The sequence below is a fragment of the Vigna angularis genome, chromosome 2 (genome assembly GCF_016808095.1).
Source record: "Vigna angularis cultivar LongXiaoDou No.4 chromosome 2, ASM1680809v1, whole genome shotgun sequence".
Lineage (NCBI taxonomy): Eukaryota > Viridiplantae > Streptophyta > Magnoliopsida > Fabales > Fabaceae > Vigna > Vigna angularis.
Genome location: NC_068971.1, coordinates 24,413,739 through 24,437,133, shown reverse-complemented (window position 1 = coordinate 24,437,133; position 23,395 = coordinate 24,413,739). Strand labels below are relative to the sequence as shown.

The 23,395-nt window shown below is 36.9% G+C and overlaps 1 long non-coding RNA gene across 1 annotated transcript; it reads right to left on the bottom strand.

Annotated features, from left to right (window-relative positions):
• Positions 1-15,010: 15,010 nt before the first annotated feature.
• Positions 15,011-18,085, bottom strand: LOC128195615 (uncharacterized). The gene is made up of 3 exons (XR_008247314.1): positions 17,832-18,085; positions 17,582-17,746; positions 15,011-15,086 (listed from the first exon to the last, which is right to left on the bottom strand). It is a non-coding gene; the product is annotated as an uncharacterized LOC128195615 (long non-coding RNA).
• Between the last annotated feature and the right edge of the window lie 5,310 nt (positions 18,086-23,395).

Below are 23,395 nucleotides of genomic sequence, written 5' to 3'. Positions count from 1 at the left end.
TTTAGAGTACATAGGTGAATCTTGTATCTATGTAATCTTGACACTTATTCTTAGTGGATTTTCTTTCAACTCAGGTTGTTGGAAGAAAACCTGATGTAAACTTTTGAAGAATTGAACCAGTACATATCTTTGTATGATTTCTTTCATTATCCTTGCTTAATAATCTGTTAATTAATTAAAAGGTGAAAAAGTTTGTTAAAAATAATTTAATGCACCATAGATTTTTTAAGGAAGGTAAAATAGTTTTAAACCAATTCACTCCCCTCTTAGTTGAGATATATTGTTGTCATAATTTTAACAGTTGGGAAATAATGGTCATGTCTTCTGTAATATGTTTTGATTGCATGTTGTTTATTATATATAATGTGATTGATATATGCATTGAAATGGTGTAATTAATATAGGAGACAAAATGAATCAATCTAACCCTTTTATGTGAGTATGTTGTTGGTCCATTAAAATTGAGATAAGGCGAATTAACAAGTTATCGCTAGGTAAGCTAGTGAGTAAGCCCACCAGTTTTCTTACAATTTTTCTATTTTTTTTAAATTTTTTTAATTTAATATATTTAAGCACATTTAATCATGTAAATATTTTTTAATTGTTTAATCAATTAATTAATATCTCTATTATATAGTGTTGGTGCAAGTTGGCTCTTAAAGAAGAATGAATAGAGCTTGTAGACATTTTAAACTCATTTTGCACATACATTATACTTAACTAAAAAGATAAAAATGCACATGATGTTTATATTGGTTCACATCACACCTTGAGGCTACAACCAGTCTCTTAAGCCATTATTTTAAGAAGTTTCACTAATCAAATCCCTTAACTAGCACAAGTTTCAACTTCTTCAGGTTACAATGACTATCAACCTCTTCAGGTATCACGATTTTAACCTAACCCAGGAAACACAAATATAAATCATTCCAAGTTACAACGAGTTTAACCCGTCTGGTATTTTTCTCCATCTTCCCCAGAGATAGTGATAGCTCCAGGTCGAGGCAGATCGGCGAGGAACAATGAAATATGGACTTGATCGAGCTAAAGAATCGAGAAGCAGCGGAAGAACACGAATCTACTCAAGAGCCTTAGGCTTCGAAGGTTTGATCGGTGTAGATTTTAGGGTTAGAGGTAGGAAGAGATCTAATCGGTGGAAAAGAGGGATTCGCCGATTAAATCGATGAAATGGAAAGAAATCGTGATTTGACTCGGTGAATGGGCGTAGAACGATGGTGGAAGCAAAGATAGGGCACCAAACAAAGGTTTAATCTGTGCGAAGGTTTGAAAAGGCAAGCATAAGGCAAATCTGAGATATGGATCGGTGGAGGTGACTTACGTGAAGGTTCTATGATGGTGGAACTGTGAGGGAAATGGTTGCTGGATGAGACGCACTCGAAGAAAACGAACGCGAGAGTGATGGTTTGTTCTCTCGAATGATTGAGAGAGAAAAATGATGTGTGAGCGTTGAAGCCTTCCAGGGACAAGGCTCGCATGGCAGCGACGTAGGCGTGGCGGATGACACAAGCCACGCAGAGGTAAATGATTGGTGGAGTGTGGTGTATTGTGACTGAATGAGAATCTGATTTGGAAAATGAGAGAATGGATGGTGACAATGGAAGGTGGCTAGAGAAGATCCTTTGGGATTCTCTAGCCTTGACTTTCAAGGTAGAATTGTTCTAGAGTGCTCTCAATAGAATAACAATTCATTATGCTCAAAAGTGTCTTACAAGAGGTGGTGGCATGTTTATATATAGGACAAAAAGTCCCTCCTATTTATCACATGTCTAACACCTTTTACACATGCTTTAATAAAAAATAAAAGAAATACTATACTAAGATAATTGGGCTTGGGCCCCGTCTATTAGATAGAGAACTCGCAATTACAATGAATTAGGGTAGGAACGAGTGTTGAGTGTTGGGATGGAGATACTTAGGGCAGAAACTATTAAGACAAAATCGTCTATACAACTAAATGCTCTCATGTTTTGAAGTTTAACCAAATTACATTAAACGAAATAAGAATATGAAAATACCATAACAAGAAACATAAAGCATAGGTTGAAGGATCCCTAACTTGGAAAAACATTAGGAAAACCTTTAAAATTGTAGAAAACATTAAAACACCTAAGATCAAAACACTAGACGCTATGCTAAACGATTGTTAAGTCAAAGCATCTAAGAGAGTTGAAGCTAAACGCGTAAGCTTACTATACCCAAGGGGTATTCAATTGAACTCCCGGGAAAACAAAGAGATGTCAAGACAAAGTCCTTGACAAAAACATTCTAAAAGCCTAAACCTAAAACATCAAAGAAACATAAAAATGCTAAATGTTATTGCTCTAAAAATATAAAGTCTCAAAAAACACTTACATCAGTCTAAACGATACCATGAACTAAACTATTACTTTGTCCAACGATGAAGGCTTTACTCAACACTTGATATATTTAGAAGAAAAGCTTAATTGTTAAATGCTACCTTAACAGTAGAAAATTGAAAAACATTTTGTTGTTATGAGCAAGCATTAAATGACATTAAATGCTTAATGTTCAAAAACAACTAAAGTGATAAGAGATAAGACATATTTGTTGCATGCACAATCTACTATATTATTTGCAAATATCCTACTCTACACGCATCCACAAGCTTCAAATTAAAATATCATAAGAGGACATTAAAGACAAAAGAAATATTCACAGAATGTTTTTCACTCGAAGCGGTGTCTAAAAGAAAGTACAACCTACTTCAAGCAAAATACTAAAAAAGTAAACCTACTATGAAAAGTTGACTTTAACCAATAGCTACTGTACATGAAGAAAGAGAAGACACAAGAAAGAGGATAACATAAAACGAAAATATTCATCCTTTGAGAAGCGTTCAAAAGTAAAGCACATAAAGAACTCAAGAAAAAGAACATATCTGAGAAGAAAAAGAGAAGAAGAGAAAAGAAGAAAAAAAAAATACTCTCGAGCTTGATTGTAATATTTGTTTATGATTGTAAGAAAGAGAGAAAGAGAAAAAAGAGAAACACCTACGAATATGTAGATTGCATTGTATTATAATTACATCCTTTCCACGAGAGTAATAGTCTGAACGACTTGTAAGCAATCGTAAATTGCAAATTTGAAGAGACTTAAAACAGTTGTTGAACTTAGTTGTGTTAAGAAAATCTAGGCATGGTTGCTTAGTACCAAGAGTGGTGCGAATACTCATCCAGTCTAGTGTAATAGGAGGTTATTCTCTAACTAATGAGACCAAGAGTGGTGAGAATACTCATCTAGTCTAGGGTAAGAAGAGGTTACTCGGGGACTGAAAATACTCATCTCTAAGCAACAATTTTGTAAGTGTTGCCTAATTTTGTATTGCTTTTTATAGTTTTGAAGCCATGCCTACAAAAGTGTTGCATTTACTATTGTTGGTTAGACTCTTCTATTACTCGTTTTTGGTTTTGACCGCTCGGTCTCTTTGTGACCGTTCGGTCGTGTGCTTTCGGTTCTGACTTTGGCTGTGCTGTTCGGTCTTTGTTGTACTTGGCCTATGTTCGGCCTCTACTGTTGATGACCGCTCGGTCTTTCTGTTTTGTTTGTTTCAGTCGCTTGGATTAGCTATATATTGTAGTCTGTCTTTGCGTTTTGATTTTTAATTCAATCTCAAAGTATTATTCACAAATAATTTTTCCTTTGTCTTTTCTCTCTGTTGTTCTTTCTTCTCTGGGTTTTTTGGGTTTTCTGGTTTCTCTGTTTCACGCAAACCCAACAATTGGCATCCACCATGGGGCTGTGAATCAAGAAATTCCAGAAACGATGGCAACCAAGTTCAACGTAGAGAAATTCAATGGATCAAATGACTTCGGGCTATGGAAGATCAAGATGGAGGCTATCTTGATACAGCAGGGCTGTGATGATGCATTGAAGGGGGAATTGAACATGGATGCTACTCTGACGCAAGAAGAGAAGAAAAGAATTGTAGATAGGGTAAGAAGTGCAATCATATTGTGTCTTGGTGATAAGGCAGTGAGGGAGGTTGCGAAGGAGAAGACTACGGCTGGAATATGGGCAAAGTTAGAGTCATTGTACATGACAAAATCGCTGGCTCATAGGTTGTGTTTGAAGCAACAACTCTATTCGTTCAAGATGACATAATCAAGAACCACAAAGGAGCAACTTGCGAAATTCAGCAAGATTGTTGATGACTTGGAGAATATTGACGTGAGGTTGGAAGATAAGGATAAAGCTGTTATTCTCCTGAATGCGTTTCCGAGAACCTTTGAGCATTTTAGGGATGCCTTATGGTAAGGATCAGGTGATTACTCTAGAGAAGGTTGTGAGGTCAATTCGAACCAAGGAGTTTCAAAAGCTCCAAGATTCGAAGGCAACCGAGGAGGTGGCATCTGAGATGATTTTAGTGGAAGGCAAATGGAAGAAGCAGACTGGAAATGGGAAGAAGCCGAAACCAGAAGGTACGAAACAGGTGAGATGTTTCAAATGCCAGAAGATTGGACATATCAAGAAGTATTGTCCAAAGGAGATAAAATCGTTCGGCCACAGGAAACTGCCTATATGGCAGAGGCTTTTGAAGGATATGAATCTGCTGGTGTTCTGGTGGCTTCATCAGAAGATTCTTAAAGGAGTTGGGTCATGGATTTTGGCTGTATCTATCACATGTGCCCGGTGAAGGAGTTCTTTGAGAGTCTAGAGCAAAAGGAGCATGGAAATGTACTGCTCTGTAATAACAAGGCTTGCCGAGTGCAAGGATTAGGGTCGGTAAGGATGAAGATGTTTGATAACTGGAAAGGGTACTGCAGGATGTGAGGTATGTGCCTGAACTGAAGAGAAATTTAATTTCTATAAGTTCATTTGATCTTAGAGGTTATTCCACAAAAGTTGAAGATGGAGTGATGAGAGTGTATTCTGGAGATACTGTGATTCTCAAAGGCAGAAGAAAGAATGAATTTTATATTCTGGAGGGTTCGACTGTCATTGGTCATGCCTTGGTAGCAAGTAAGAAGTCAGAGAATATCGCTCGGCTTTGGCACTTGAGGATGGGACATATCAGTGAGAAGGACCTTGAAAAATTGAAGAAGCAAGGTTTACTTCTGGGAGATAAGCTGCAGAAGCAGAATTTCTTTGACCACCGTGTCTTGGGGAAATCACACAAAATATCGTTCGGCAAAAGGAAACACTTAACCGAACGACCATTCGAGTATGCTCATGCTGACTTGTGGGGGCCTGCAAGAACTCAAACTCATGGTGGAGGAGCGTATTTCCTGAGTATAATTGATGATTTTTCAAGAAGAGTGCGGATCTACGTTCTGAAAAATAAGTCTGAAACGTTTCAAAGGTTCAAGGAGTGGCATACACAGACCGAGAATCAATTGGGGTGTAAGTTGAAATGCCTCAAAACTGGCAATGGTCTGGAGTTTGTTTCAGAGGAATTTAATGAGTTCTACAAGGTTAAAGGGATCAAGAGACACAAGACTGTGGTGGGAACTCCTTAACAGAACGGTCTAGCCGAAAGGATGAATAGAATAATTCTAGAGAGGGTTCGGTGCATGCTGCTTGGATCAGGGTTGTCAAAGGCTTTCTGTGAAGAGGCTGCCAATACAGTCGTATACCTGATTAACAGGAGTCCGTCTTCGACTCTCAATCACAAAACACCAATGGAAGTTTGGAGTGGACGATCGGCTGATTACTAAAACTTGAGGGTGTTCGGTTTTGTGGCGTATGCGCATGTCAAAGGGGATAAGCTCGAGGCTCGAGTGGTAAAGAGTGTATTCCTTGGATATGATGAAGGAGTTAAGGGATACAAGATATGGAGGTTAGATACTAAATCGTCTAAGTTGATCATTAATAGTGATGTCATTTTTGATGAAACGAGAATGATAATGCATACTAAAAATCCTGGAAGCGAGAAGAAGACACGCGTTGAGGTGGAACATACTACTGATGGAGTCGTTCGGTCATTGACTGAGGAAGACTGAACGGGTGAAATTCGAGACGAAACCGTTCGGTCATTAGATGAGAACCGAACGGGTGAAGGGCAAAGACAGTCTATCACAGATCTTGGTGATGATACAAATGGTATATCTGGTGATGTGAGTCACTCAAGAGGAGCTGATGTTGAATTGAGGAATTATCAGCTTGTCCGTGATAGGGAAAGGAGGATCTCTAAGCCAACCAAACAGTTTGGAGAGGCAGATCTTATTTGCTACGTCTTGAATGTTGCTAAAGATCTTGAAAGCTCGGATGAACCGAGAAGTTACAAGGAGGCTCTTCACAATAGCGATCGACATCTTTGGCAGGGTGCTATGGAGGAAGAGCTAGAGGCATTGAGGAAGAATAGCACCTAGAGATTGGTGGATTGCCAAAGGGTAAGAAGGTTGTAGGTTCAAAATGGATTTTCAAGAAAAAGGATGCTATACCAGGGGGTGAGAAAGCAAGGTACAAAGCAAGACTTGTTACCAAAAGGCTTTACTCAAATTGAAGGTATAAATTATCTTGAGATTTTTGCTCCTATGGTGAAGCACTATTCGGTCAGAGTTCTAATGGTTATAAAAACTCATCGTAATTTGCACCTGGAACAATTGGATGTTAGGACTGCGTTTCTGTATGGAGACTTGGAGGAAACCATTTATATGAGGTAGCTGGAGGGATTTGCTTTGGATGATAAGGTGTGCCTGTTGTAGAAGTCTCTATATGGCTTGAAGCAAAGTCCAAGGCAGTGGTACAGGAAATTTGATGATTTCCTGATAAAGCTGAACTTCAAGCGGTGCAATTATGATGAGTGCTTGTATACTCTGAATCGTGATAGTGATGTACTATATCTTCTTCTATACGTGGATGATATTCTGATTGCTAGCAGTGACAAGAGCATGATTCATGAGATGAAAGCAAAGTTGGGTGGTGCTTTTGAGATGAAGGAGCTAGGAGAAGCAAGGTGGATCTTGGGCATTGACATAAAGAGAGATAAACTGGGGGGGGGACTTGTTTTTATCTCAAAAGATTTATTTGAAAAAGGTGATTTCAAGGTATCGGATGACTGAATCCAAACCTGTTGGCACACCGATCGGTCAACACTTGAAACTCACCAAAGAGCAATGCCCGAAGACCGAGGATGAAAGGAGGAAGATGGAATCTGTTCCGTTTTCAAATGGGATTAGGAGCATCATGTATGCATGGTCTGCACAAGACCTGACCTGGCGCATCGGGTAAGTGTTCTAAGTCGGTTTATGGTTGATCCTGGACAAATCCATTGGGAAGCGTTGAAGTGGATGCTTAAATACATAAGGGGGTCTCTTGATATTGGATTACTCTTCCAAAATAACTTTCAAGGTGGAGGTTATATTGAAGGTTTTGTTGATTCAGATTTTGCCGGGTGTATGGACATAAGGAAATCTCGTTCGGGATATGTGTTTACACTGTTCGGAACTGTTGTAAGCTGGAAGTCTACATTGCAATCAGTTGTTGCTCTTTCAACCACTGAAGCTGAATAATGTGCGCTTGCTGAAGGGGTAAAGGAGGCACTATGGTTAAAAGACTTGATTCGAGAATTGGGAATTGATCAAAAGATCGTCCGGGTTCATTGTGACAGTCAGAGCGCCATACATTTGGCCAACCATCAGATTTATCATTCTAGAGCAAAGCATATTGATGTCAAGTTGCATTTTTTTCAGGAGCATTCTAGCATCCGGTGATGTCCAAATCTGCAAAATTGCATCTAAAGACAACCCTGCAGATATGCTGCTAAGCCGCTCGCTAAAGAGAAGTTTCTGAAGTTTTTGTCCAGGATTGGTTCTATACCGTTCGGTCTGTAATTGTGTACCATTCGGTTTTGTACTTTCTTGTAATAGTCGAGTCTAGGTGGAGATTTATAGGTTAGACTCTTTTATTACTCGTTTTTGGTTTTAACCGCTCGGTCTCTTTGTGACCGTTCGGTCGTGTGCTTTCGGTTCTGACTTTGGCTGTGTTGTTCGATCTTTGTTGTACTTGACCTATGTTCGGCCTCTACTACTGATGACCGCTCGGTCTTTCTGTTTTTTTTTGTTTTGGTCGCTTGGATTGATTATATATTGTAGCCTGTTTTTGCGTTTTGATTTTTAATTCAATCTCGAAGTATTATTTACAAATCATTTTTCCTCTATCTTTTCTCTCTGTTGTTCTTTCTTCTCTGGGTTTTTTGGATTTTCTAGTTTCTCTGTTTCACGCGAACCCAACAACTATATTTAGTCAACCCTTTTGCAATTAGGGAGAAATTTAGTGTTGAAATAAAACCAAAAATGTTATACTTATTTTTGAATATGATAAATATGGAAGATGATATAGATGATTCTTGAGTATGTTTATTGTTTTACATAATTTATTTCTTTGAATTTTAAAAAATGATGCTCTTTGACTTGATATAGCTTAAAAAATGATCACTTAAGCAAAGTCCAAACCATAAGTAATGATTATCTTAATCGTTCATCATCACTCATGTTATGAGAAGGATAACTCAAGTAAAAGTTAACTACTTGAGAGAGAGAAACCAATGAAATTCTCTCTCATCTTAAAGTGATAATGCTCAAGTGACATTTGGTCGTTTAACTTCAAAGTGTGATAATGTTGCAAGGTATCTAAATTCTTAGAGATCATGCAATTACGTTAAGATGCTCAAGCAAGGGTTATCGCTCAAGTGGTGAAACAGTGGGTTTCATGTTTATGGGGCTTTGTTCAAAGTAATCCAACAAATATATCATTTAAATGTTATGAACACTCAAGCAAGCAATGAGCTCTCAAACATGTAAATAGGCATTTCGGTAATAAGGGACAAATTCAACTCTAATCTCTACGAAAAAGTCTTTTTCCGCTACCAGATACTTTTAGTGAAAGAAAGTTGCTCAATTGACACATTGTTAAAATGATGGTGTTTTATTTATTTATTTAACATATTATTAATATATTATTAATTGAAACACATAATGAATGGTATGACATGCTAGTTGAGATCTTATATTATTGACAATGTTAATGTAAATAATTATATGACATACATATATATATATATATATATATATATATATATATATATATATATATATAAAATGTAAGACAAATATGCGTGTGTGGTTGGTTATTTATGGATGTATGGTCCCGCATAGGTGTGTGACCACTTTGTAGGTGTGTTCTGATTGATATTTCACTAGTGCAGAATTGGGCTTTAATGATACCTCGTAAATGTCAGACTACAAAATAATCAAAGTAAATTATTGATCGGTGGCATTTTCGTAAATAAGTGGGCATATAGACGTTTGTTAGGAGGGGCCCGACGTCTATAATACTATAGACGTCGGGGCCCCTCCTAACAGACATCTTAGTGTCTGACAGGTAGGTGAAAAGTCAATTTTTTCCGCCTTAGAGACGTCAAATCCCGCCACTCCGATGTCTATATTCAATTATAAACGTCGGTGCCCCTCCTAACGGACGTGTATATGTTTGACAGGTAGATGAAAAGTTATTTTTTTTTCGTTGTACAGACGTCGGATCACGCCATTCGACGTTTAAATGTCCTGATGAAAAGTTGATTTGGACGTCATATTAATGAGTGCCCTAAACGTCTAGGCCAGAATAGACGCCGGTTCACCTGGGGAGCCGCCGTCTAGTTTGCTGTTAAATCAGACATCAAACCCGCTGTTACGAGCACTTCATCGTCTTCCTTCTCGCCTTTTCTCTCCGCGGCGTTGCTTTTCCAGGTGCGTTTTTGTCTCTTTTGAACTGTTTAAACGTACTTTTATTCGGATTATATTAGTCTTTGGTTGATTATCTTTCATTTGAACCGATTAAAATGAGTTTTTGTTGTGTTTTGGTGCAGTTTTTCTTGTGTCTTTGGGTAGCGTTGTACCGCATTCTCCCTTTGCTAGTTTTCTCGTAGGAAAAGTTTGCGTCTTTTGGATGTCTTATAGCGTTTCAACCCAAAATCGAACTTCGGTCCTTGCCTAGTTCTATTGTCATCGTTCGTTTTCATTGGCAGTTTTAATGGAACTAGGCAAGGACCCAGATTCAGTTTTTGGTTGAAATGCCATAAGAGATCCAAAAGACGCAACCTTTTTTATGACGAAACTAGCAAAGGAAAAAGGTGTTACTACGCAACCCAAAGACACGAGCTATAGTAGACGTCGGTTAATGCAATGTCTGACGTCTATGGAGCTCTTTAGATGTCGGGGTCATGTAGTAATCGACGTCTATAAAGACGTCGGGCCTATTTGAGTCCGACGTTTGATTAACGTCACCCACAAAGACGTCGATTCTCGAGCTGATGTTAAAATGTCAAAATAACAGACGTTAAATGCCCTTTCTGCACTAATGGTTGAGATAGTATTAGACCTTAAGGTTTAATATATGAAGCATGTGAATTTATTAATTAAAGAAGATATTTTGATTTCACTAATATTCTAGTAATGTAGATTAATACATCAAGTAATGAAAAACTAAAGGAGGTTTATTTCTGTCATGGCAATAAGTGTACACCTACCTTGGTAATAGGTGGATGAACTACCTTGATAGGTGTTGATAGGTGTGGATTGATGATGTTTTTGATGTTTTATGTGTTAATATCTTATGAAACATCTTTAATATATGAAAGTCTTGCATATTATTAGTTGGTGGTGACTCAAGATTGCAAGATCTAATTGATAATGTTTTATTTTATATTATTCAGCGTTGTTGAAGAATACATACATCTTTGGGACAATATATATGTGCAATTTGTTATGTATGTAATTGAGAATATGATGAGATCTAATATGTATGTATGTACAAATTTTATGTAGTTTATGATGGTTAAGATTATATAATAACTCATCCTTAATTTAATATTTTATGATAAACTTTATAATAAGTTCATGATAGGTATCACTCTCATGGTATGAATTCGTGGCCTTATAATATTATTGTAACTTTTATCAAATTTTATATTATCAATAATTTTATCTAATTTTTATTTAAATGTTAAATTATAAATTCACATAATTATGACTATTTTTTCATCAAACTATTTAAAAATAAACAATAATATTAAATTAATAAAATTCTTTAAATTTTGATAAATTTTAAAAAATATATATATAAATTGTAACATTCCAAAAATTCATCCTAAAAAATCCAACATTTAAAAAATATAATAATAATACATTTACGATAACACTCCAAAATCTCACTCTTAACTCTATACATATATTTTATGTTCAGATTTAACTGAAAATATATATAACATTGAATCTTTCTAATTTATTCCTCCATCTCTTCTTTCATCTGCACAGGATCACGTGATGATTCTTCATCTGCTCCCGTATAACAAATACGTTATACGATCATCGCAAAAATATGATTTTTCCGATACATGCACAAACAAGTAAGGGTGAGCTAACATGCAATACATCATTTATAAAACATGCATAATTGCTATGATATAAACATTATAAATATTTACGTCAGACATCCTCATATACCATCCTACCACAATTCCTAATAGACACTCATCCGGATGATACGCTGATGAGCGGTCACGGGAGGTTATTCACTTGTGATGACTTCAAATTTTTCTTATAAATATGCTTCCAAATTACTCCATACCATTCACAAGGTTAGTCCCCTCACCATGTCCAAAGCCGGCACATAGACCAGGACCTCCTGCTCCTCTCACCACATAATTCATCCTTCTCTACTTGAGACTGGATGAATTATTAGAGTATCAGGATAACCTCCAACTACGGGACCCCCAACATCAACACATACACTAATAAAATAACATTTCAGAATCTCTCCATGAGATTCATACCATACTCATATTCCTCAATTCACATTATACAATTACAAAACCTCTCCACAATACTCATATCATGAGCAAATATCAACATCATGAAATGCATTCATTACATTTATTATCACATATCATGCATTCACACATTTCACATTACAGCATATATTCCAACCTTTATACACATAATTCCATTCAAATTCAAAATCTAACTTTGTTCGTAGAATACATTTGAACGAGTACTATTCACCGAAATCAACTGAACGAACGCTATAGGACGAACGCTAATGGCCGAACGCTACTAGACGAACGCTACAGGACAACACTAATGACCGAACGCTACTTACCGAACGTTACCTGGACGGACGCTATGAGATCTAACCCAATTTAGTCGAACGTTCTATACTGATCACTATTTGAACGAACGACATCTGACCGAATGCTATCTATCGAACGCTATCTGAAGAACGCTAATTGGTTGAATACTATTTGGACGAACGCTAGAGATCATGTACTGAGCCGAACGCTAAAACTCAGCCGAACACTGTCAGATCAAACCATCCTAGGCCGAACGATCAAAACTGTACACCATAATCAATTAAACACTAGTCGGACGAACGCTAAAACTGAACACCTCGCTGACAAGGATACTACACAAACGAACGTTAAGATCGATCTCTTAGGCTCAACACTAAAACCCCAAAATTTATTAGACCGAACGCTATATGAACGAATGCGAAGATTGAGCATTAACACCTCATATTTTGGACGAACGTTCAAAGTTCAAACCTCATCAAGACCGAACGTTGCCCATGTCGAACACTATCTGACGACCAGCATCATCGAGACTGGACGTTCGTTAAGAACGATCACTAACTTAGAATAAATATCATCAAGATCGAACGCTAACAGTCACTAAGAGGTATCAAGACCGAACGTACACTAATACATCAGAACCGAACATTCATGATTCAAACCTAAGAATGTCAGATGGAGGTCGAACGCTACAACCACTAATACACCAAGACCGACCGCTTAAGATCCCAACCTAAGAACACCAAGGAAAGACCGAACGCATTCCAATTAAACCTCAGGATACCAATTTAAGACCGGACACTAGATACGTGAGAACAACTATCATCAATATCAAAAGTTACCTAATGACGCTCGCTCCCTGAGAACAATAACGTCAAAACCGAATGCCACTAGTATTAACGCTCGCTACTACCTATGGACGCTCAGTACCTGAGAACACCTGAGAACATTTACCATCACATTCACAAGTTACTTATGGGCGCTCGTTACCTGAGGACAAATAACATAAAAAACCGAACGCCACTAATACGAACGCTCAAAATCATAAATCTGCTAAGATGGAACGCTACTCTCACAATGAAGGACGAACGGTAACGCTCACCTAATACGAAACCGAACGTTAAATTGAAACCACCAATTCTTAGGACCGAACGTTCGAGATAAACCGAACATTCAAGATATTTTGGCCGACCAATAACCGATCGAGCACCAAATGGACGAACGTTCAAAGTTGGCTGATTCGGGAGGACGCTCAGAATAATTACCGAACGTTCAGAAATTGGACGACCACTATTTGGTCGAGCACTGTTGGAAAGAACGTCCAATTTCAACTCACCAAAATTGGACGTACGCGCGTTCTGCAGAATCTCCAGAAAACCCAGAAAACCCAGAAACCCCCTTTTTATTCCAGCTTTTGCCCAGATTTGCAGCAATTCAAAATATCTCAACAATCAATGAAATAAATCAAACTCCCCTTACCTCTTGAAGACTTTCTTTGTAAAATTAAATATCTATCTTCCTCCAGACAAGCAGATCAAGATCTCCTTGCATCTTCAATATTTCTCCACTTCTTCTCCCAGATTTTGCTGCAACAACTTCACTCTCACAAGAAGCCCAACCCCAGATCCTCCTCAGCATATTTCTGAAGTTGGTACTGCTTCGTTGGGGGCTCTTTGAACGGCTGGAAACGGGAGAGAGTTCCCTCCCTCTGCTGCTCTCTCTCTCCCTCTCACATGCCCATAGTGAAAACCTCCCCCCCACCTTGCTAAGCCCCCTGCAATCAGCACCTCCAATAATTGTACCCCAATAATGAAAAAGGTGGGTAACCACCATGTCCCCACCATTCCTAAAATGCCGGTCCTTACATTCTCCCCAATAACAGAAATTTTCGTCCTCGAAAATTAAGCCTACCGGAACAAGCCTAAGTAGGTTTCTCCCATATCATCCTTTAACTTCGAGATAGAGTTGCCTTTTATACAATCCCAGATGACCTTGACTCGTTTGACAGTTCGTCCTCAATCCTTACTGGTTGCACATGAACTGACAAATCCTTTCTGGCTTGCATACTCTCAACCTCAACCACTGTCCTAAGGTGATCTTCATGCTCACTTAAAGGATGTAAACCAGAAACTTCTTCAGGAAAACACCTAAGAGGTCATTCACAACCGCGAGACTTACACTCCGATTCTCCTGCGCCGCAAGATCTGACACTTGAGTCGCTTCCATAGGTGATAACATTAAGAAGTAACTATCATCTCCCCGGAGGTCTTGCTTCAAGACACCGATCTACAGAGACTTACCTTTGTCTTCATCATCTGAAACCTTTCATCTTAGCCTATGATCAAACCTTTCTTCTGCGTGAACTACTAATCTTGAAACATCCAACTAAACTTGACTCTGAATCATCCACTTGCTGATAAAACTTGATCATCTCCTTCAAAATTTTCACCTAATCCTAAGATCCTATTAATGCTTCATTCTTCTTCAAAGACCTCATGTTCTGCCTTATCTAACTGTCTCTTGAAATCTTCTCCTTCTACTTCCTTTCTTGATACTTATTCTCCTTAGTTCACTATAGAATTTCCTATTCCTTTCTTAACTCACTACAAGAAAAAAGTGTATTATATACAGCAAAAATCCGTATATAAGACCCAAAATCCGTATATAATACGTGTTTATATACGGATTACATACGGGCAAAAATCCGTATATAATACCGTCGTAGCTAGGTTTATATACGGATTTATCCGTATATAATTTATGTACGGAAATTATATACGGATTTATCCGTATATAAATTATATACGGATTTATCCGTATATAAATTATATACGGATTTATCCGTATATAATTTCTGTATATAAATTATATACGGATAAATCCGTATATAATGGCTTAACTTAGAATTTCCAACCAGCAATGTGTGTATGCTCAATGAAATTTAGATTCCTTGACAGATTCGAGAAAACATAAAGCAAATCTGCAAAAGCAGAAAACAAATATCAAATGGGTTCAAGGAGTAAACTTTTTGCATGTTTGTCTTGATAAATGCTTAAACTAAAACTATAAACAGCATGGAATAATGATCTATACGAATCTGGATTTATGCCAAATGATACACTATCAGACAGAAAGAAGATGTTGAAACCAGAAGACTAAAATCATTGAGTACAAAATACCATGAAGCAAATTGTTACACAGTTATGCAGGTACTATAAGCTTTCCTTCTTGGTAACAAAATCTATTTCAACAACTTAAAGAATAGAAGAAAAAAATCAAGCAACCTCAAAGAAAAGTGAGACAAATTATAAGATTATATAGCATGAGCTATAAGGATCTATTTCAGTTAACAAGCAAGGAATAACTATACAAAACAAAAAAGAGAAGTTAATTCATGACATCAAATGATTAACATTTAAAATAAACACTACTAGTAAGGTAAGTTTTTTCTCTGCTATTTTTTATACCAATACAGTAACTCACTTCAAAAATTGCAGATTATCCCATACATCATTCATAATTTGGGAGCTGGTTGCAGTAAATTAATTCTCATTAATAGGAAACATATTATAATTTGAACTATGAACTTACTACGGCCAATATGGAAATCATTCACTAACTAAAAATGAAATTAAAGGTGATGCACTACGTGATTTCATTGGCTGCAAGAAAAAAGAAATAAGGTTAATGGATAGAGGTTCATACATGTGGAATGACTATCACTTGATAATTGATTGCGCTCACAAGAATTTCCAAAACAAACTTTTACTTTGAAAGAAAACAAACCCGTAACTTTTTCAAAATAAGAAAACCCCTCCCCTCAAACGTAACCCCAAGTTAATATACATATATATAACTATATTAAAAATATATATATAAACTTACGTCACCTTCTTTTATATATATATATATATATATATATATATATATTAATATAATATAATACTTAAGTACATTAACCTCTGCACCTAATTCAATTAAGATCTCTGCTTTTCTCCACAATTAGAGACACCACAAATATACTTTTGACCCTTTTTTAATAAAAGAATAAAGCTTCCAATCTTCTTTACTTCAAAAGCTCTTGGACGTGTCTTCTCTCCTCCATGCAAAACATGAATTTTATTATTCCACGAAACTCGAGTCTATTCTATCCACTTTCTTCCTCTACCCAATTACTTCCTCCTTCCCTTTAACAAAACAAAATATCAAAGCTCTCCCTTACTCACACAGAACCACCCTTGCTGAGATTCTAACACACAAGGTTCTTTCATCTCAATCCCAACCAGCCTCTTTTTCTTTAACTACCAACCCATACACCTTCTCCCATGTTCTAATCACTCTTCATTTAACTACCAGAACCTAAAACTCACCACTAACTACTCTCCCAATAAAATTGAAGACACCTCTACTCTCACCTCTACCTTTCACCGTTCCGAAAGCCCCACTCTTGTACCCCAGAGTTCACCAAGCCACCACATATCTTCCCCTATTCCTTTCTTCTTAAACTTCCAATACCCGTTACTCTATCCTAACCCTCCCTTTCTCCTTTCTCACACCACCCTCACACTCAAACACTCAGAACCATTACTCTCCTACCCAAACATCACTCCCAGATACCTTCCCTCATTCATGTATTCTCTCTTCCCCCATTCCACTACAGAATCCCATGGACATCCCCACGGAAGGCAGATGGCCACTTGTTCAAAGAACTCAATTTAACTTTTATTTTCATCTTCATCTACTAAGCTGGTGGATATGTTTCACAAACACCAAAATCATAAGATATATATCTCTCTAGTCAAATCAATGAAGTAATAGAAAAATAAAAAATTTAGTGTACCCAAATAACCGTAAGGTGCAGGCTATGAGATAATGGTATGGCCGTAGAGCAGTTATAGTATAATGCAAAGCCATGCTAGTTAATGACAACAGAGAATATGATGATTTTGTCTAAACCCTTCAATAGAAATTGCACCTAATATACTATAAACTACTAAAATCCTGAACACGAAACCACACAATTGATCCAGACCGAAGTATGAAACAAAAAGAAATGGACGTTATCTGATTGTAACACTCACTGCATTATGTTCAGCAATTCTACAATTACTCATTACACAAATAACAGAGTAATCACCAGACAAAGACAAATGCATCCAAAACCCTTCTCCCAAATTCATCCAAAACCCTTCTCCCAAATATTTCAATGTATTCTATAATGTTTTATTTATAAATAAATCCATCACTTCAGTATCCATAACCCTATTTTTATACCCTATAAACTAATCACATATATACAGGAAGAACCTAAACCAGTAAACACAGAATGAAGGTGTAATTACAACTACTACTGGAACACCAAATGATATCACTGGAAATCTCAAAACCCAAACCAATACCAATTCCAAACACAAAAATGCATCAAAATAAACAATAGTCTTACAATTTTAGAATGTACCATTTTAAAAATCTCACCTTTAGGAATCAAAGCACTTTCTTTAACCTTCACGGGAGAAGCATTACTGCTACCACGTGCTCGACCTCCTCAGCAGCGGGTTTCACGCACGAACTTTTTTTCGAACGACTGGCTTTGAGACCTATTAAGGCTCTCGCCAGTGCAAGGCGGGTTTGGGAGTTTTCCTGAGGTTTGAGACATTAATCACAAATTTCACTCAGTTTATTCCAGAGATGGGGAAAAAAGATGGAGAAGGATGGGAACACTTACCACTGGCCGAGAATGATGGCGGAATGGACGACCATCCACAACGGTAGCAGGACTCCGATAGGTCACACACACTGAACAAAGAAGCACTCTCACTACCCGACCCTCTGTGAAGGAAAGAGATGTTGCACACTAGGGTTGGAGAGGAGAGGTGAATGAATGGTTGATGAAAGATTGATGAAGATGACTCCACAGAGAAGAGGGTTTGAGAGCAAGAGAGTTCGAGAGAGAGAAAAGAGTTCTAGGGTTCGAGAAAGGGGAAATGCTTCCTCAGAGTGTGATATGCAGCTCCAGCATCCAATTAATCAGAAAAAAAACTTTTAAAAATAATTTCCCACATCCGTATATAATATCCGCAGTTAACAACCGCCACCACGTGCAAACTTTATATACAGAATTTATATACAGAAAATTCCGTATATAAATATCCGTATATAATATCCGTATATAAAGCCTTTTCTGGTATCCGTACATAAATTCCGTATATAATACTTCATTTATATACGGATTTACATCCGTATATAATTTTCCGTATGTAATTTCATTATTTCTTGTAGTGACTTAAACTTTAGGTCATCCATCACTTTCTTGTTCAGATTCCAACCATCACTGATACTTAGATTAATGTAACCAAACTCTCACAGCGTCACTCCGTTTCTCACCAATACCTCCCTTTCTTCTGACCGTTGTCGTTACTGATATTCTAAACCCAACTCATTTCTCAAAACTTGCTACAACCATGCTTATCCAAAGCTTCTCCAAATCTAACCTCTGAACTTCTCTCGATCGATATAAGATCTTCTGACTTTGTTTTCTTGAAATTCTCTTCACTCCTAACATTACTCCTAAACTCCAATATCTTCATTCGTCCTCCGAAGCTTAACTTTTAGTCCTCCAACTCCTATCTTCGAAGCAAGAACTTGTCTCAAAGGCTTAACCCAATTCCAATAAAGGTATACAACTCAAGTTGTCCTTAAATATGCATTCCTCTACTACGATAGAGTACTACACTACCACAAAAGCAAGAACAAGACAACAATTATTACAGGAAACAACACTAAAATTCTAACTCTTTCTTATCTCTAACTTTCAGATTTAAGAAAGGAAAATCATCTATGGTAAAAGTCATGAGTGTGCACCCTCATTGCTCTTATCAAGACGTTTTCTGTTCTCAAAACATCTAGTTAGATACACACCTTACTATATAAACGCGGAGGAAATGGTAAACCATACCATTTACACTCAATTCTTCACAGAGAAGACACGGCAAACCCACAACACAGAGGTCATCCTAAGGATGAACTGCTCTAATACCATTAATGTAACATCCCAAAAATTCACCCTCAAAAATCCAACATTTAAAAAATATAATAATAATACATTTACGATAACACTCTAAAATCTCACTCTTAACTCTATACATATATTTTATGTTCAGATTTAACTGAAAATATATATAACATTGAATCTTTCTAATTTATTCCTCCATCTCTTCTTTCATCTGCACAGGATCACGTGATGATTCTTCATCTGCTCCCGTATAACAAATACGTTATACGATCATCGCAAAAATATGGTTTTTCCGATACATGCACAAACAAGTAAGGGTGAGCTAACATGCAATACATCATTTATAAAACATGCATAATTGCTATGATATAAACATTATAAATATTTATGTCAGACATCCTCATATACCATCCTACCACAATTCCTAATAGACACTCATTTGGATGATACGCTGATGAGCGGTCACGGGAGGTTATTCACTTGTGATGACTTCAAATTTTTCTTATAAATATGCTTCCAAATTACTCCATACCATTCACAAGGTTAGTCCCCTCACCATGTCCAAAGCCGGCACATAGACCAGGACCTCCTGCTCCTCTCACCACATAATTCATCCTTCTCTACTTGAGACTGGATGAATTATTAGAGTATCAGGATAACCTCCAACTACGGGACCCTCAACATCAACACATACACTAATACCATAACATTTCAGAATCTCTCCATGAGATTCATACCATACTCATATTCCTCAATTCACATTATACAATTACAAAACCTCTCCACAATACTCATATCATGAGCAAATATCAACATCATGAAATGCATTCATTACATTTATTATCACATCTCATGCATTCACACATTTCACATTACAACATATATTCCAACCTTTATACACATAATTCCATTCAAATTCAAAATCTAACTTTGTTCGTAGAATATATTTGAACGAGTACTATTCACCGAAATCAACTGAACGAACGCTACAGGACGAACGCTAATGGCCGAACGCTACTGGACTAACCCTACAGGACAACACTAATGACCGAACGCTACTTACCGAACGTTACCTGGACGGACGCTATGAGATCTAACCCAATTTAGTCGAACGTTCTATACTGATCACTATTTGAACGAACGACATCTGACCGAACGCTATCTGAAGAACGCTAATTGGTTGAATACTATTTGGACGAACGCTAGAGATCATGTACTGAGCCGAACGCTAAAACTCAGCCGAACACTGTCAGATCAAACCATCCTAGGCCGAACGATCAAAACTGAACACCATAATCAATTAAACACTAGTCGGACGAACGCTAAACTGAACACCTCGCTAACAAGGATACTACACAAACGAACGTTAAGATCGATCTCTTAGGCTCAACACTAAAACCCCAAAAGTTATTAGACCGAACGCTATATGAACGAACGCGAAGATTGAGCATTAACACCTCACTGTTTGGACGAACGTTCAAAGTTCAAACCTCATCAAGACCGAACGCTGCCCATGTCGAACACTATCTGACGACCAGCATCATCGAGACTGGACGTTCGTTAAGAACGATCACTAACTTAGAATAAATATCATCAAGATCGAACGCTAACAGTCACTAAGATGTATCAAGACCGAACGTACACTGATACATCAGAACCGAACATTCATGATTCAAACCTAAGAATGTCAGATGGAGGTCGAACGCTACAACCACTAATACACCAAGACCGACCGCTTAAGATCCCAACCTAAGAACACCAAGGAAAGACCGAACGCATTCCAATTAAACCTCAGGATACCAATTTAAGACCGGACACTAGATACGTGAGAACAACTATCATCAATATCAAAAGTTACCTAATGACGCTCGCTCCCTAAGAACAATAACGTCAAAACCGAACGCCACTAGTATTAACGCTCGCTACTACCTATGGACGCTCAGTACCTGAGAACACCTGAGAACATTTACCATCACATTCACAAGTTACTTATGGGCGCTCGTTACCTGAGGACAAATAACATCAAAAACCGAACGCCACTAATACGAACGCTCAAAATCATCAATCTGCTAAGACCGAACGCTACTCTCACAATGAAGGACGAACGCTAACGCTCACCTAATACGAAACCGAACATTAAATTGAAACTACCAATTCTTAGGACCGAACGTTCGAGATAAACCGAACGTTCAAGATATTTTGGCCGACCAATAACCGATCGAGCACCAAATGGACGAACGTTCAAAGTTGGCTGATTCGGGCGGACGCTCAGAATAATTACCGAACGTTTAGAAATTGGACGACCACTATTTGGTCGAGCACTGTTGGAACGAACGTCCAATTTCAACTCACCAAAATTGGACGTACGTGCGTTTTGCAGAAATTCTGCAGAATCTCCAGAAAACCCAGAAACCCCCTTTTCATTCCAGCTTTTGCCCAGATTTGCAGCAATTCAAAATATCTCAACAATCAATGAAATAAATCAAACTCCCACTAGTGTAAAATACACTTTTTGTACCTGTTAAAATATACTTTTTATAGAATGTTTTCACTTTTTTACACCCCTTACACGTCAGGTGTAAAAATATGTTATTTATACCTAACATTCTTGAAACAAGTATAAAATGATATCACTTTTACACCTGCTAGTCATAGAATAGGTATAAAAGAATCTTACTTTTATACCTTGTGATGTTATAACCGGTGTAAAAAATGCAAGGCTCTTTATACTTGTTTTGGTTTTAACCGGTATAAAAAATGACTTTTTTTTAAAAAATGTTGGATTTGTTTGTACTATTATCCATATCTAGACGTGCCTAAAATTCAATTACATAATACAGTCTAAATAATCAATATTAAACAAAATAATCAATATCATTTCTATTAACACATCAAAATATAATACTTACCTAACAAAATTTCTAAATATATATTTACATAACATAGTTACTTAACATCGTTACATATAAAATAGTTACTTAACTCAAAATGTAATATCGAAACATTTAATCATTTACAAATGGTTAAAAAATGCAGCCCACTGCCTCCGAACATCGTTATTGACATGTTGCTCCATTAGAGATGTGTCATCAAATATCTACACATTGAATAATTTAAGTCAAGTAAAACATTAAATATTTTCTTTGCCAATGAAATGTTTTCTTTGACTTATAACTCGCAAATATAAAGTCATATAATTTCATAACAAAGAACAAAACTCTTGACACTAGGCATAACAAAGCTTATAAATTAAATATAATTTCATCTTTTAAGTTCTTCCATATAAGAAAAGCTAAGTAGAAGACGTTTTTAGGATTATTAGACACAATGTCACTGCAAGGGAAAAATAAAATAATTAAAACAGTAAACCCCATTACAATTAAATTTAAAAAAGAAAAAGAAGAAGCGGAGAATCATTATTTGTGGGGGAGAATTGGCTCAAAACTCAAGACGTGTATATAAACGAGGTTATTAACTTCCACACTGAGATTCAATTTCACTGGGAGTCCAAGTGAAATCCTATAAAAAGAACCCCTTCAGCCCCAATAACACACTGATTAACCTACTCATTCATAAGGTGAATCAAAATCAATCAAGAATTTAACTTTGATGTTTACTAGCTTTCTCTCTTACTAGCTTTCTCTGTGGACCTTTTCAACATCTTTTATAACATTCTTTTGAGAACAATACAATAGTAACAGAGGTCGTATCAATGTTTAAGTATCATATAATAGAAATCACTTGTCAAAGGCACATTAGGCTCTAAAAGAATACTACTTCCAGAAACATGCACATTAGGCTCTAAAAGAATACCTATACTCAGGCATTTTACTCTTATGGTTCTAGGAAACAATTCCCGAAATTCATCACAATGTATAATGGTAGCTAAACCTCCTAGAGAACATCCAGATAGAAGAGCCTGAAAAAGAAAAAAAAACATAGATAATATCAAAAGGAAACCCGGTAGCAATTTTCTTTTCCTGAAATTATCAAGCTCATATACTAATATAATATAGTATTAAGTATTGAGTTTGCTTGCATTTCTAACCTGACATACCAGCAGTGCAGTAGACAGGACAAAGATCATTCCACCAAATGACAAAGCAATGCCTGGAAAGCAACTGTGGAGCACGCTTCATTTGCCTTTTCATCAACTCCACTACACAACTGTCACATAACGAAGCATTGGAAAGAGATCAGACTGGAAATCTTCAGTAACATCCCTTGGCTCAGATACATCAGAAAAATTTGTTTTCATCTTTTAATTTTGCCAGAAA